A 14785-nucleotide genomic window follows, 5' to 3' on the forward strand; every position below is an offset into this window, starting at 1 on the left:
GACAGAGAACCTCCATTCTTTTTTCCTCAAGTTTTTATTATTCTTGGTCTTTGGAAGCTTTTTCAAGTGTAACACAAAACTATTAAGGAAAGAGTCATAAATAGAAAAACATAGTTGCATTGCCATACCAATAACATATATGAGCCTATTCAATACCCCAAACCCTGCTTTGGTTTAAAAAGAGTGGTCCTCAAAAAAGTTTAGTATGCTGCAAATGGTGCACCCATATGTCACTTTTGACATATGAACAGTTTTTATTCTTAAATGTGTTGCCTTTAGGCTAATGCCACACCATGTATATGGTGTATATTTTCGGCAAGCCAAAAATGCTTGCCAAAAATACGTGCCATACGCTCCTACCTGTGCCTGCACCCGAATTAATGGAATACGCTCGGGTGCAGGCACATGTAGCCAAAATCCGCATAGAAACACGAGAGAATGTAAAGTCTACATGTGCCTTCACCTGAGTATTCCATTCATTCCGGTGCAGGCACAGGTAGGAGTGTATGGTGCATATTTTTGGCAAGCGTTTTTTGGCTTGCTGAAAATATACGCTATAGGCATGGTGTGGCATTAGCCTCAGAGTTTCATGCAATTGCAATTAATCTATATACAATATATCAACACCTGTTGATAATATTTAACTAAGCCCCCATGCTAACAGAGAGGATTAAGTCAGTGTATAACAATGCTCACTTATTGTTATTATATTTTATTTTACTTATATAGCTCCAACATATTCTGCAACACTTCTAAAGAGAGTATACATAAATTCCTGGCATAGTGGAAGTCTTTTTTTCTAGGCAAAGGCATTTGGTCAGTTATGATTCTCCTTGAGAGGACTGTGGTGGCCAAAATTCAACATGATTAATGGATATTGTTAAGTTATGATTCCACCCCAATGCATATTCAAATTAGATATCCAAAAGCCCAGTGAATGGGGTGTATAATAAATGCTTTAAAAACACATTCAGGAATTCATAACATATGATAGGAATATAGGACAACCTAGACATCTAAATATTCTGCATTCCGTTTTGTTTGCAGAAGTTATAAAGTCTTTGCTGCAGACTTACTCTTTTTGTAAAAGTAATGATACCCCTAATGCGTAGAAGTTTGTAACTATGGCTCTGTAGTTTCCATACATCTTTAGATGTGTAAAGCACTGTAAAACTGACAAACCTGGAATGCACTTTTTAACCTCCTCCCTCCATACCCTTTTTTTTTTTTAGTAAAGATGCTTCAAGAACATTGATTATGTAATTCAGATTGTTGCAACAAAGTAGTCAGAAATACTTTAAGGGTTCTATACTGGACCCTATAGTTTAGAGCAGTGCTGTCCAACTGGCGGCCCGCGGGCCGCATGCGGCCCTCGACCCCCCTCTGTGTGGCCCCCCACCTGTCTGGCTGCTTTGATGGCTTAACTTTGTGTTATCTTTAAATGGTATCAGTACTGAGATTAACTGCCCCCTGCATGGTTATCACCTCAGATTCAGGCTGTAATCCCTCTGTATTGTTTAAAATTGTAATCCCCTGTGTTGTTCACACCTTTTAATCTCTGCATTGTTCACCCCCTGCAGTGTTCACACCTCAGGCTCAGGCTGTAATCACCCACATTGTTCCCCTGTTCACACCTCATTGTATGTACTGCCTGACCTATGCTGCCTGTGTATAGGCAGCATAGGGTAGGCAGAGTATGGCACATAGGCTGCATAGGGCAGGGAGGATATGGCACCCACAGGCAGGGTAGGACAGGCAGAGTATGGCACCCACCGGCAGCATAGGACAGGCAGAGTATAGCACCAAAGGCAGCATAGGACAGGCAGAGTATGGCACACAGAGGCAGCATAGGACAGGCAGAGTGCTGCCTGTGTGTGCCATACTCTGCCTACCCTATGCTGCCTGTGGGAGGTGAACCTGGCAGGGGTTTGTTCTGGGAGTTTGTTAGCAGTTGGAAATAGCCATTAAATGGTCCCTAAGGTGTGTAATTATATGCTGGGGGTTGCTGTGCTATCCACAGGGGAGGAGGAGGCATATGGATTTAAGGGTGTGTCTTAATATGACATAATATAATTCTTTAACATATGAATGATGGTTGATATCCCTGCAGCGACCATTGTGATAAAATGGGTGTGGTTTGAAGTGGGTGTGGTTTAAAATTGGGGAGTGGCCAAAACTGGCTTCCATTAGCGGCCCTCCACCATGTATGCAAGAGAAATTCCGACCCTCGGCACCGTAGAAGTTGGACAGCACTGGTTTAGAGATACATTTCCAATGCACATTACATTGTCTTAGAGAAATAGTGGGCTCTGTGTCTGCATTCCTAACCTGTGTTGCTAGGGTTTTTCCACAGGCTTAATTGTAGATGTATTTAATTATGTCTGCTTAGTGTTAATGGTATACTAATGATTACAGGATTTTATTTTTTTTTTTCTTTCTTAGTTGCAACATGCAAGCATATTTGTTTCTTTGTTGTTTCTATTTCCTCCAAATAATAAGAGAAACTGTGCCCAAAATAAATACTGTTGGGAAGTAGAAAGGGAATTTCACCACAATTTAGCTTTAGTCAGCATTTTACAAGCCCTTCTCAGAAATCACAAACTTACAATAGTAGCACATTAACTGTATCAATACTCAGTCATGATTTCGTATTGAGATTTGTAGTTATTTGTTTTGTTTTCATGTGGCTAAATAACTGAAAAAATTTAATCTAAAAGAAAGGGGTGCTAAAGCAAAGAGTGTGTAATCAGAAGGAAATTTAATTACTTAATGGTTAAATCCAAAGTAGCATTGCTAATATGGGGTGCTGCCTCCTCAATTCAGCTGGTCAGGCCAATAGATTCTGTGAGCAATCAACATAATATTAAAAGTAAACTCAAAGGTGAACAACCCCTTTAAATAACTGTTTATTATTATTGTATACTTTGGGAGCATGCCCCCCTCTCTCTTTTTGATTTGAATTAAATGTAAAGTTACACAGAGGGTAAATAACTCATAATGCATGTTGTGCAGAAATAAAGTACTGGGTCTACTTTAAAGCATAGTGAAACAATAAATTAGCTCTCAACTGCATAAACTATATAGATTATAAGCACAAGAGAAAGCAAATATAATAGTTGTCATAATGTTTCATGATTGCAGCTGCATAATGCAGCAACAATAACCTGTTCAGCACTCTTGTGCATAAATGTTGGAGTCATTTGCCTATGTGGTCATTTTGTGTTGCAATATAACTGGGTCATATATTGTTTCAATGTCTGTCAGTGGGGGCTACTTAAAGGGATAGTTCACCTTTAAATTAAATTTTAGTATGATTTCTTTTTTGGTTTTTTTTTGGGTATTTCAGGTATTTAGCATTTTGTTTAGCAGCACTCAGTTTAGGATTTTTTAGCAGTTATCTGGTTGTTAGGGTCCAAATTATAATAGCAGCCAGGCAGTGGTTTAAATAAGAAACTGGAAGATGAATAGAAAGATAATTAATAAAAAGTAAAAGTATCAATACAATTGTAGCCTCACCGTTTAATACTGTTTTGGCTGCTGGGATCAGTGACCCCTATTTGAAAGCTGTAAAGATGAAGACAAGGAAGGCAAATAATTCAAAAACTATAAAATATAAATAAATAATGAAGACCAACTGTAAAGCTACTAGGAATAGGTCTTTCTATAAAATACTAAAAGTTCAGTATATAATGAATGCTGGCGGTCTTGGAGGATACATTTTTGGGGCCACTTTGTTATGACACTGTGTAATTAAAAGCCTGGTACAGATCTTCATTCCTACTTTCCTTTTTTAAAGTAGGTATAATAAGAGGTGTGTTGGTGGCTCTTTTTTAAAGATGCACATATGATTCCTCCATATTTGTTAGCCCACCTTACCCCCTGCTTGCCAATGACTATGCAGTAGAATTAAATATATCCAGAATATGTTAACCTTGCAGGGGGATTTGGACAAAACTGTCAGTCAGTAAGTAAGGATATTTGGTATTTAAAATATGCAGGCAACTTCTTCTCTTAATAGGATAAGTCAGGCAAGTCATTGATGAAGACCTTATTAGTAAATGTGGAAATAATCTTAGATTTAGAAAGAAATATCAGTCAGAAGCGTGAATGTGCAGCAAAATAATGTCATGTATTAAAAGATATATATTCACTAAAAGGTATTTCGTCCCCTGTAGAAAGCACTGGTAATACCATTATTGAAACAGAAAAGTCTGAATAAGCTAATAAAGCATTTCTAGCAAAGCTGGAATAATTTAAAGAAAAGGGAATGAAAACTGTACAATTATCTAAGAACACTGTACAAAAACTCTCTGATGCCTATAGTCCTAGGCATCCCTTGAGGTTAAAAGAAAGTATGCTTCATCTCAGGGTGTGAATTTTTTTTCCTGCAGTTATTGTATTGGCAGATATATTAGATTAGAAAGGGTTGGATGCCTTTTCAGCAAGTGAGAACACAATGTTTGGAATCATGAAGAAAATGTGTTTTCCTTTAGGCAAATTGAAGACGTTTCAAATGTTTGGTGGCGGGGCTTTGTCTTTTAACAGAGAGGTTGAACTTGATTACACATATTTATACAACTGTATAATGATTATCCATCAATATTTTAAGCCATTAACATAGAATTAAAGAAAACACTAGAATTACTGCATCCATTAGCACTGTATTGATATATTATTTTGTGATTGTGATGCATGCTGTAATTCTGCCCTGTAAATATTGCCTTCTTTGTATGTATCTTTAGTCTGGAACAAACAAGGTAGATAAGGAGGATAAAGAGTGAAACAGTTCACTTAAGGGCTCTGGCACACGGGGGAGATTAGTCGCCCGCGACAAAACTCCCTGTTCGCGGGCGACTCGCGAGTCTTTTTCGGCGATTTCAGGAAATCGCGTCGCCGCGTGTGCCATCCCGCCGGCGACTTACATGTTCGTCGGCGGGATGGCGGGCGACTAATCTCCCCCGTGTGCCAGAGCCCTTAGGGCAAAAAGTTTTGGCTAATGTATGCCTTATTGTAAGTTATAGAGTTATTAGCAGTTGCTGGGGAGTTACGTGTCCTTATAAAAGACTTAGGTTTAGTGGGGAGTATATTATTCATTATAATCTACAGCTCTCTTCTTTTAAGTAAGATCTCTTCTTTCACTCCAGGTTATCAAAATCCCTGCCATTCTGTCAGTTCTCCTTTGCTACAGCTGCAGCCAATATATTCATCCTATGCTCTCTAACATGCTTGGGTCACCCTGTGCTGCCTCCTGCTCATCAATTCCATCTCAGCCCCATCCCTCCCACCAGCCTGTCCTTTCATCTCTGCCTGCTGCTGCCTGTCACTTTAGCTCTGTTGCTGCTTGTCTGTTCACCTCCCAGCCTGGCTGTCCCACCTCTGCCTCCTCCAACTATTCTCTGTTCCTTGCCCCTCTTCAGACTTTTTTCTGCTTCCTGTTTTTTTGACTGACAAAGGATATGAACAGTAAATAAGGGCAATAATGGCTGAACCCACAAATAAGTGCATGGATCTTTAAGTAATAAATAGTGCATTCTAACAAATGTACACACTGTTTATAGATATAATTTACAGTTTGATCAATAGAAAATTGAGCAAACTGCATATTCTACAGTGAATAAGGTACTCCCTGTTGTAAAATATAAGGAAATTATTATTCAGAGAGGAGTTCCATGACCATATAAAAGCATAAGGCTGAAAGTGGAATGCTTTTATACAGGTCATGGATCTCTGAGGTGACTTCTAATCTTCTCATATTTTACAACAGGGAGTACATTATTTATTATAATACACAAGATTCAGTGAGTAATGTGACAGAAATTACATCACCAAGCCCCATTTTTAAGGATTTAAGCAGGAGGATATTTATGGCTCTTTATGGCTTTATGTATTATAAACAGAAAATGAAAACAGAATTTTCAGTCCACGTGCTAAACTTGGTAAAAAATTATTTTATTTTGTTCTGTGTGGGAAGAACAGTAGTTATTTCATACCACTAATCCATATGTCCTTTTAGTATATAAGGCATTAAAACAAATATTCTTTTTTTACATAAACTTTGTAGAAAATGCAAGGTTTGATGTGTTTCTCCAGACATCAGACTTTAGATTCACAACAGCAACAACTGCCAGTGATTGTGTAATTTGCTTTCTCATTTACTGAAGATGTAGACAGACGTCTGTCACACCAAAACAACATTTCAACAAACCACCTATAATATAATATTTTAATGACAAAAAAACATAAAATAATGTTAAAATAAACCATTTTTCTTTAATTCCAGATACATTGGACAGAAATGATTCATAAATAGAAAATAGTCACAGAACATATGATATATGGGACAGAATTTAAAAGGTGAGAAACCTTTAGTGATGCTCATGGCAGCTTGATGCAAATGCCCATTGTAACCAATCAACAATTCTGCTATTCTGTTTGATGACCTCGCAAAACAAGCAGATTTTTATGGTCAGCTTTAGAAAATGAAAGCAAAGAGCTGGTGCACTGAGGCTTGGGCAACAGAATAGGTAACAGTTTATACAGGACAGCTTGCGATGTAAAATCAGTAGTGTAAAAGATACCTATACATTTCCCAAAACTGAAACTTAAAGCAAACCTTCATATCTGTATCAGAAGTCAACTTTTGTAGCAGATGTGTAGTAAGTCACTTTCAGAAATCCATTTTGCAGTTTGGAAATGTATTTTATTTTTTTAATTTGCACTCTCTGTCTCTGGTGCAACAACATGTCGTTTGTCCTTGACAAATGGAGTTGCAAAGTGTCTAGACTTGCCCATTTTTGGATAATGATCTCTGACAGCGATCATGGTCTTTATGTCCTTACATCCCTTGAATGGGGTAGAGGAGGAATAGTAACTGGGAACTGGCCCTAACAATTTATTTTTCTATAATGAGTTCGGCTTTGGAGTTGTGCAGATAAGCCTAACATTCAAACACAAAGTAGAAATTAGTAACTTGCTACTATCTCACTACAGTGACCACTACAAAAAAGATTTAAGCCAAAAGTCCAATACACCCCGGAAATTATATCACTGCGATAAAAAAAAAGTTGGTGTGTAAGCAACCTTTCTTACCCGTGAGCCACAGTCAAATGTTAAAAGACTTAGGGAGCAACACAAGCATCATAAAAAAATCATGGGGGTACAAAATAAGGGCTGTATTTGGCTATTTGGTAGCCTCTATGCAGACTATCAGCTTACAGGAGGCTTTATTTGATAGTTGATTTTGTTTTTATTCAACTTATACTTACCACCAAGCCAGGAATTCAAAAATTACCACCAGGTTTGGGGACACTGGGAGCAACATCCAAGGGGTTGGTGAGCAACATGTTGCTCACAAGCCACTGGTTAGTGATCACTGGATTAATACATGAGTTTAGTGCCCTGTAGCGATCACATAAGATATGTGAGGTTTTATTGCATATGCTGTAGGTATAGAATTTTAGTTGCTCTTTAAATATATATCTGTGAGCATATATAAAATACACCAAACATTACCACTATAACACCACAGAACAATGTGCAAAATCACTTTTATTTATCTGTCTAATGATTTTATGGGAATGTAACATTTTTACATGAAAAGAGAGGTAGTAAATTGGAAGAAAAGCAATGTAAAAATCATTGTTCAGTATCACCAATTTTTACAATTATTAACACATATTATAAAGAGCCAACTGTATTTAACCTTTAACCATTTAACACCAGGATTTTTTGCACCCTAAATTTGTTTCAGTTACATAATTGGATTCTGCCAAATATAGAATGTCATCAAACAAAAAATACACACATTTATAAATATAAGTTATATATATTTATACACACCTTTTATATTTTAGACAAGTGTGGTGCATATAATTAATTGCTCATAAGGGTGACAGGAGAGCTCAGTACATGCATATAGGCTATTTATTCAACTCCAGCATTTTAAATATGCCTTTTTGTGTATTTTAATAAGAAAGAGCACTAAATAAATACATGCATAAATGTTTTATGTAAGTCATTTCATAGCTGAATATATTTGGTAGAGACATAAGTAAGTAATATACTGTAAAATTATTTGTGGCTTTAAAAGACTTTTTTGTAGCTCAGCTTTATTTTGCAGTAAGGAGAGAAATGCAAATGGCCTTTTTCAAAAGATTTTTTCAGCAGAAACTGTTGCATTTACTTTTCATATGGATACAAGTGCACTATCCATTGGTGATATTTCATACATTCTTACCAACTAAATCATCTGCTTCTTTCTACCTGAGTTGTGTACAGATGACATTAATTATAGATCAATCATTATGGTTTTCTTTTGCAGTTCTGTGCAGGCACAGATTGTCAGATATTGTAAGATAAGAACAGGAGATAGTGAATCTGCCAATAACAGAGGGACTGGTATATTATGTGTATTCAGGCTCAGAATGTAGTAAATCATGAAACCATGAAGGTTTAGCACAATACTAACCTTACAAGGCAAACCATCAAATTGCTCTTAACACTTGGCATTTAGAGGGGCATTCATTATGCTGTTGTAGGCTTCCAGAATTATTCATAAAAAATGAAAACAACGTGGTACACAATAGACACTACACAATAGACACATGTATTTCCTTTAAAATAGATTAAATATGAATACCTACATCCTCTGATAAAGTGGGTGATATTTGGTTGACATGGTGTCTGTATTTAGTCTCTAAGTTTATTCTTTATTTAATCATCTTACTTCATAATAACAAGACTTTTGCTAGTCATCAAGCCAATTACAACTATTACCCAAGTTATATTACCCAAGTTTTTATTACAATCTGGAGACTCCAATTGTAGTTTATTTCAAGTCTTCTTAGCAAAAGTCTATGTGTAATGCTTGAAAAGTAAGAACAATTTGATGTATGAAGTCCAAATTGTCTTGAAGGGTGAGTTTTGACCTATTGAATTGTTCATAACATCAAACAAACTTGAAAAATTCTGCAACACCCATTAAGTATTTTCTGCTGCAATCCCATGAGATTTGGCTTTATTGCTGTAAAAAAAGTGAATGAAGTAAAGTGAATGATTCAATATCTTTCTAACATCAGTAAAAGCTGTGAATGTTCAAGCATGAAGAGACCATTAAAAGGTCATTGTTATCATTTTTTTGGTACCAAGGCTTTCACAGAGAAATAGGCTTTTTAAAGTTTTTTTTCTCCTGTGTCATCATGTACTGATGTATCTGCTTGGAATTAACCATAAAAGACTTGGATGCGTGCAGAATTCTATTTTTACTGTTACACCTCAATTATAACCACCTCAGTGTTTTCCATCTCCATTTTCAAAGTTCCCTTGGGAGACACCTGTTGGGTAATCCTTTTCTATTTTTATTGTTGTACCACTAGCACTAAACCTACTAGTAGTTGTGACACTCGAACCTACAGGGGGATCTGGTTCAGTGTCTTAGGGCCGCTTCCCACAGTCTTTTAGGGTAAACATAGCAGTCACAGAGGTTGCTCTCTTAACCCTTTAAGTGCCAGCCGAATTCGTCATTTCAGTTCCCCCCAGTGCCAGACGTTTTGTGAACATTCTGTGCTCTCTCAATGTAGGGGCTTTTACTGGGGGCAGGGTTAAGTTTAGGTAGGCAAACTATATATTGTTTTTTTCAGGAGAACCTGAGCTTTCCAAATCTACCTGAGTTTTTGTGTATTTCCACTTCTGGAACAAGATTTAGAGCTTGAAATACAAAAAAAAAAAGAAAAAATGCTATTTTTCATGATATAAGGATTTCTACCAGAAACACATTTTATTTTATGGACAAAAATTCAACTGATTTGGAAAGCCTCATGTCTCCCGAACGTGCCAATACCTGATATGTATAGTTTTATTGAGATTTCTGACTTCTATAGATCAAAAACTCCCAGCAGTAAATTACTAAATTTTCAAAGCATTACAGCAGAATACGGCACACTTTACATTCCAAAGCCAAAAATCCTGGAACATTAGGTTTACCCCAGGAAACCATACATTTTTGAAAACTACACATTCTGACGAATCCGAAATGGGTAACTATGTCTTCCAACTCCTAAGTACCAAACGGCAATGCTTTACTGAATTTAGCATTTTCTATAAAAAAATTATGAAAATTCTAAAAAAATCACCTCAAATCTTCCATTTTCAAGCACCTTATCTCCCACATAACATTAGGTACGAAGAAAACACACCCTAAATATGAAAGCCAGGGGTCCACTGAACAGTTTGATGCCCATTGTGCATAGGATCACCAATGTATCTGGAATTTAGAGACCCCAAAAGGAAGTTAGTACATACAAATTGCCCAGGAGATCTCTTTAGCTACTGAAAATTCAACACATTTACTGCATTTTCTGTGGGGTAAAAACACAAAAAAATACATTGACCCCCCAAAATCATATATTTTTGGAAAGTACACATTCGGACGAATTCAAAATTGGTACCCATGTCTTTCTACTCCAAACAACTGAGTCGCAATTCTTTCCCAAAATTGCCAGTTTTGATGAAATACCTAAAAATCACATCAAATCTTCCACTTTCAAGCACCTTATCTCCCACATAACATTAGGTACCAAAAGAACACACCCTAAATATGAAAGCCAAGGGTCCGCTGAACAGTTTGATGCCCATTGTGCATAGGAACACCAATGTATCTGGCATTTAGAGACCCCATAAGGAAGGTAGTGCATACAAATTGCCCAGGAGATCTCTTTAGCTACTGAAAATTCAACACGTTTACTACATTTTCTGTGGGGTAAAAACACAAAAAAAATACATTGACCCCCCAAAACCATATATTTTTGGAAAGTACACATTCGGGCGAATTCAAAATTGGTACCCATGTCTTTCTACTCCAAACTACAGAGTCGCAGTGCTTTCCCAAAATTGCTAGTTTTGGTGAAATACCTGAAAAACACATCAAATCTTCCACTTTCAAGCACCTTATCTCCCACATAACATTAGCTACCAAGAAAACACACCCTAAATATGAAAGCCAAGGGTCCGCTGAACAGTTTGATGCCCATTGTGCATAGGATCAGCACTGTATCTGGCATTTAGAGACCCCATAAGGACGTCAGTGCATAGAGATTGCCCCAGAGGTCTCTTTAGCTACTGAAAATTCAACACGTTAACTGCATTTTCTGTGGGGTAAAAACACAAAAAATACATTGACCCCCCAAAACCATATATTTTTGGAAAGTACACATTCGGGCAAATTCAAAATTGGTACCCATGTCTTTCTACTCCAAACTACAGAGTCGCAGTGCTTTCCCAAAATTGCTAGTTTTGGTGAAATACCTGAAAAACACATCAAATCTTCCACTTTCAAGCACCTTATCTCCCACATAACATTAGGTACCAAGAAAACACACCCTAAATATGAAAGCCAAGGGTCCGCTGAACAGTTTGATGCCCATTGTGCATAGGATCAGCACTGTATCTGGCATTTAGAGACCCCATAAGGACGTCAGTGCATAGAGATTGCCCCAGAGGTCTCTTTAGCTACTGAAAATTCAACACGTTAACTGCATTTTCTGTGGGGTAAAAACACAAAAAAATACATTGACCCCCCAAAACCATATATTTTTGGAAAGTACACATTCGGGCGAATTCAAAATTGGTACCCATGTCTTTCTACTCCAAACTACAGAGTCGCAGTGCTTTCCCTAAATTGCTAATTTTGGTGAAATACCTGAAAATCACATCAAATCTTCCACTTTCAAGCACCATATCTCCCACATAACATTAGGTACCAAGAAAACACACCCTAAATATGAAAGCCAAGGGTCCGCTGAACAGTTTGATGCCCATTGTGCATAGGATCAGCACTGTATCTGGCATTTAGAGACCCCATAAGGATGTCAGTGCATAGAGGTTGCCCCAGAGGTCTCTTTAGCTACTGAAAATTCAACACGTTTACTGCATTTTCTATGGGGTAAAAACACAAAAAAATACATTGACCCCCCAAAACCATATATTTTTGGAAAGTACACATTCGGGCGAATTCAAAATTGGTACCCATGTCTTTCTACTCCAAACTACAGAGTCGCAGTGCTTTCCCAAAATTGCTAGTTTTCGTGAAATACCTGAAAAACACATCAAATCTTCCACTTTCAAGCACCTTATCTCCCACATAACATTAGGTACCAAGAAAACACACCCTAAATATGAAAGCCAAGGGTCCGCTGAACAGTTTGATGCCCATTGTGCATAGGATCAGCACTGTATCTGGCATTTAGAGACCCCATAAGGACGTCAGTGCATAGAGATTGCCCCAGAGGTCTCTTTAGCTACTGAAAATTCAACACGTTAACTGCATTTTCTGTGGGGTAAAAACACAAAAAAATACATTGACCCCCCAAAACCATATATTTTTGGAAAGTACACATTCGGGCGAATTCAAAATTGGTACCCATGTCTTTCTACTCCAAACTACAGAGTCGCAGTGCTTTCCCTAAATTGCTAATTTTGGTGAAATACCTGAAAATCACATCAAATCTTCCACTTTCAAGCACCATATCTCCCACATAACATTAGGTACCAAGAAAACACACCCTAAATATGAAAACCAAGGGTCCGCTGAACAGTTTGATGCCCATTGTGCATAGGATCACCGATGTATCTGGCATTTAGAGACCCCAAAAGGAAGTTAGTGCATACAAAGTGTATACACTGCAATATAAGCTACCGGCATGTGCATTATGCGGCATAAGACCCCCTAACAGTAAGGAGACCCTAGAAAACTATACATTTTCCGAAAGTACACAATCTGACAAAACAAAAATGGGTAAATACATCTTTCTACTGCAAACTACCAAACTACAAAGCTATGCTAAACAGAACGATTTTTTTGACATTACTGAAAATTGTCACAAAGCTTGCATTTTACCCCATTATGTACCCCCACATTTTGTACCGTATCAACATGAAACATTCTAAATATGAACACCAGGGGTCTACTGAACAGTTTGATGCCCTATATGCATAGATTTACCAAACTATGTGGGGTACAGGGGCACCCAAGTAAAAATAGTGCATATGAATTTTCACATAAGATGCTTCGGCTCATGCAGTTTTTGCACCCGGTATGTGTATTATGTGCCATACGACCACCTAACAGTAAGGAGACCCTAGAAAACCATATATTTTCCGAAAGTACACATTCTGACAAAACAAAAATGGGTAAATACATCTTTCTACTACAAACTACCAAACTACAAAGCTATGCTAAACAGAACGGTTTTTATGACATTTCTGAAAATTGTCACAAAGCTTGCATTTTACCCCATTATGTACCCCCACATTTTGTACCGTATCAACATAAAACATTCTAAATATGAACGCCAGGGGTCTACTGAATAGTTTGATGCCCTATATGCATAGATTTACCAAACTATGTGGGGTACAGGGGCACCCAAGTCAAAATAGTGCATATGAATTTTCACATAAGATGCTTCGGCTCATGCAGTTTTTGCACCCGGTATGTGTATTATGTGCCATACGACCACCTAACAGTAAGGAGACCCTAGAAAACCATATATTTTCCGAAAGTACACATTCTGACAAAACAAAAATGGGTAAAAACATCTTTCTACTACAAACTACCAAACTACAAAGCTATGCTAAACAGAACGGTTTTTATGACATTTCTGAAAATTGTCACAAAGCTTGCATTTTACCCCATTATTTACCCCCACATTTTGTACCGTATCAACATAAAACATTCTAAATATGAACGCCAGGGGTCTACTGAACAGTTTGATGCCCGATATGCATAGATTTACCAAACTATGTGGGGTACAGGGGCACCCAAGTAAAAATAGTGCATATGAATTTTCACATAAGATGCTTCGGCTCATGCAGTTTTTGCACCCGGTATGTGTATTATGTGCCATACGACCACCTAACAGTAAGGAGACCCTAGAAAACCATATATTTTCCGAAAGTACACATTCTGACAAAACAAAAATGGGTAAAAACATCTTTCTACTACAAACTACCAAACTACAAAGCTATGCTAAACAGAACGGTTTTTATGACATTTCTGAAAATTGTCACAAAGCTTGCATTTTACCCCATTATTTACCCCCACATTTTGTACCGTATCAACATAAAACATTCTAAATATGAACGCCAGGGGTCTACTGAACAGTTTGATGCCCTATATGCATAGATTTACCAAACTATGTGGGGTACAGGGGCACCCAAGTAAAAATAGTGCATATGAATTTTCACATAAGATGCTTCGGCTCATGCAGTTTTTGCACCCGGTATGTGTATTATGTGCCATACGACCACCTAACAGTAAGGAGACCCTAGAAAACCATATATTTTCCGAAAGTACACATTCTGACAAAACAAAAATGGGTAAATACATCTTTCTACTACAAACTACCAAACTACAAAGCTATGCTAAACAGAACGGTTTTTATGACATTTCTGAAAATTGTCACAAAGCTTGCATTTTACCCCATTATGTACCCCCACATTTTGTACCGTATCAACATAAAACATTCTAAATATGAACGCCAGGGGTCTACTGAATAGTTTGATGCCCTATATGCATAGATTTACCAAACTATGTGGGGTACAGGGGCACCCAAGTAAAAATAGTGCATATGAATTTTCACATAAGATGCTTCGGCTCATGCAGTTTTTGCACCCGGTATGTGTATTATGTGCCATACGACCACCTAACAGTAAGGAGAACCTAGAAAACAATATCTTTTCCGAAAGTACACATTCTGACAAAACAAAAATGGGTAAATACATCTTTCTACTA

This window comes from Xenopus tropicalis, chromosome 1 (assembly GCF_000004195.4).
Source record: "Xenopus tropicalis strain Nigerian chromosome 1, UCB_Xtro_10.0, whole genome shotgun sequence".
Classification (NCBI taxonomy): domain Eukaryota; kingdom Metazoa; phylum Chordata; class Amphibia; order Anura; family Pipidae; genus Xenopus; species Xenopus tropicalis.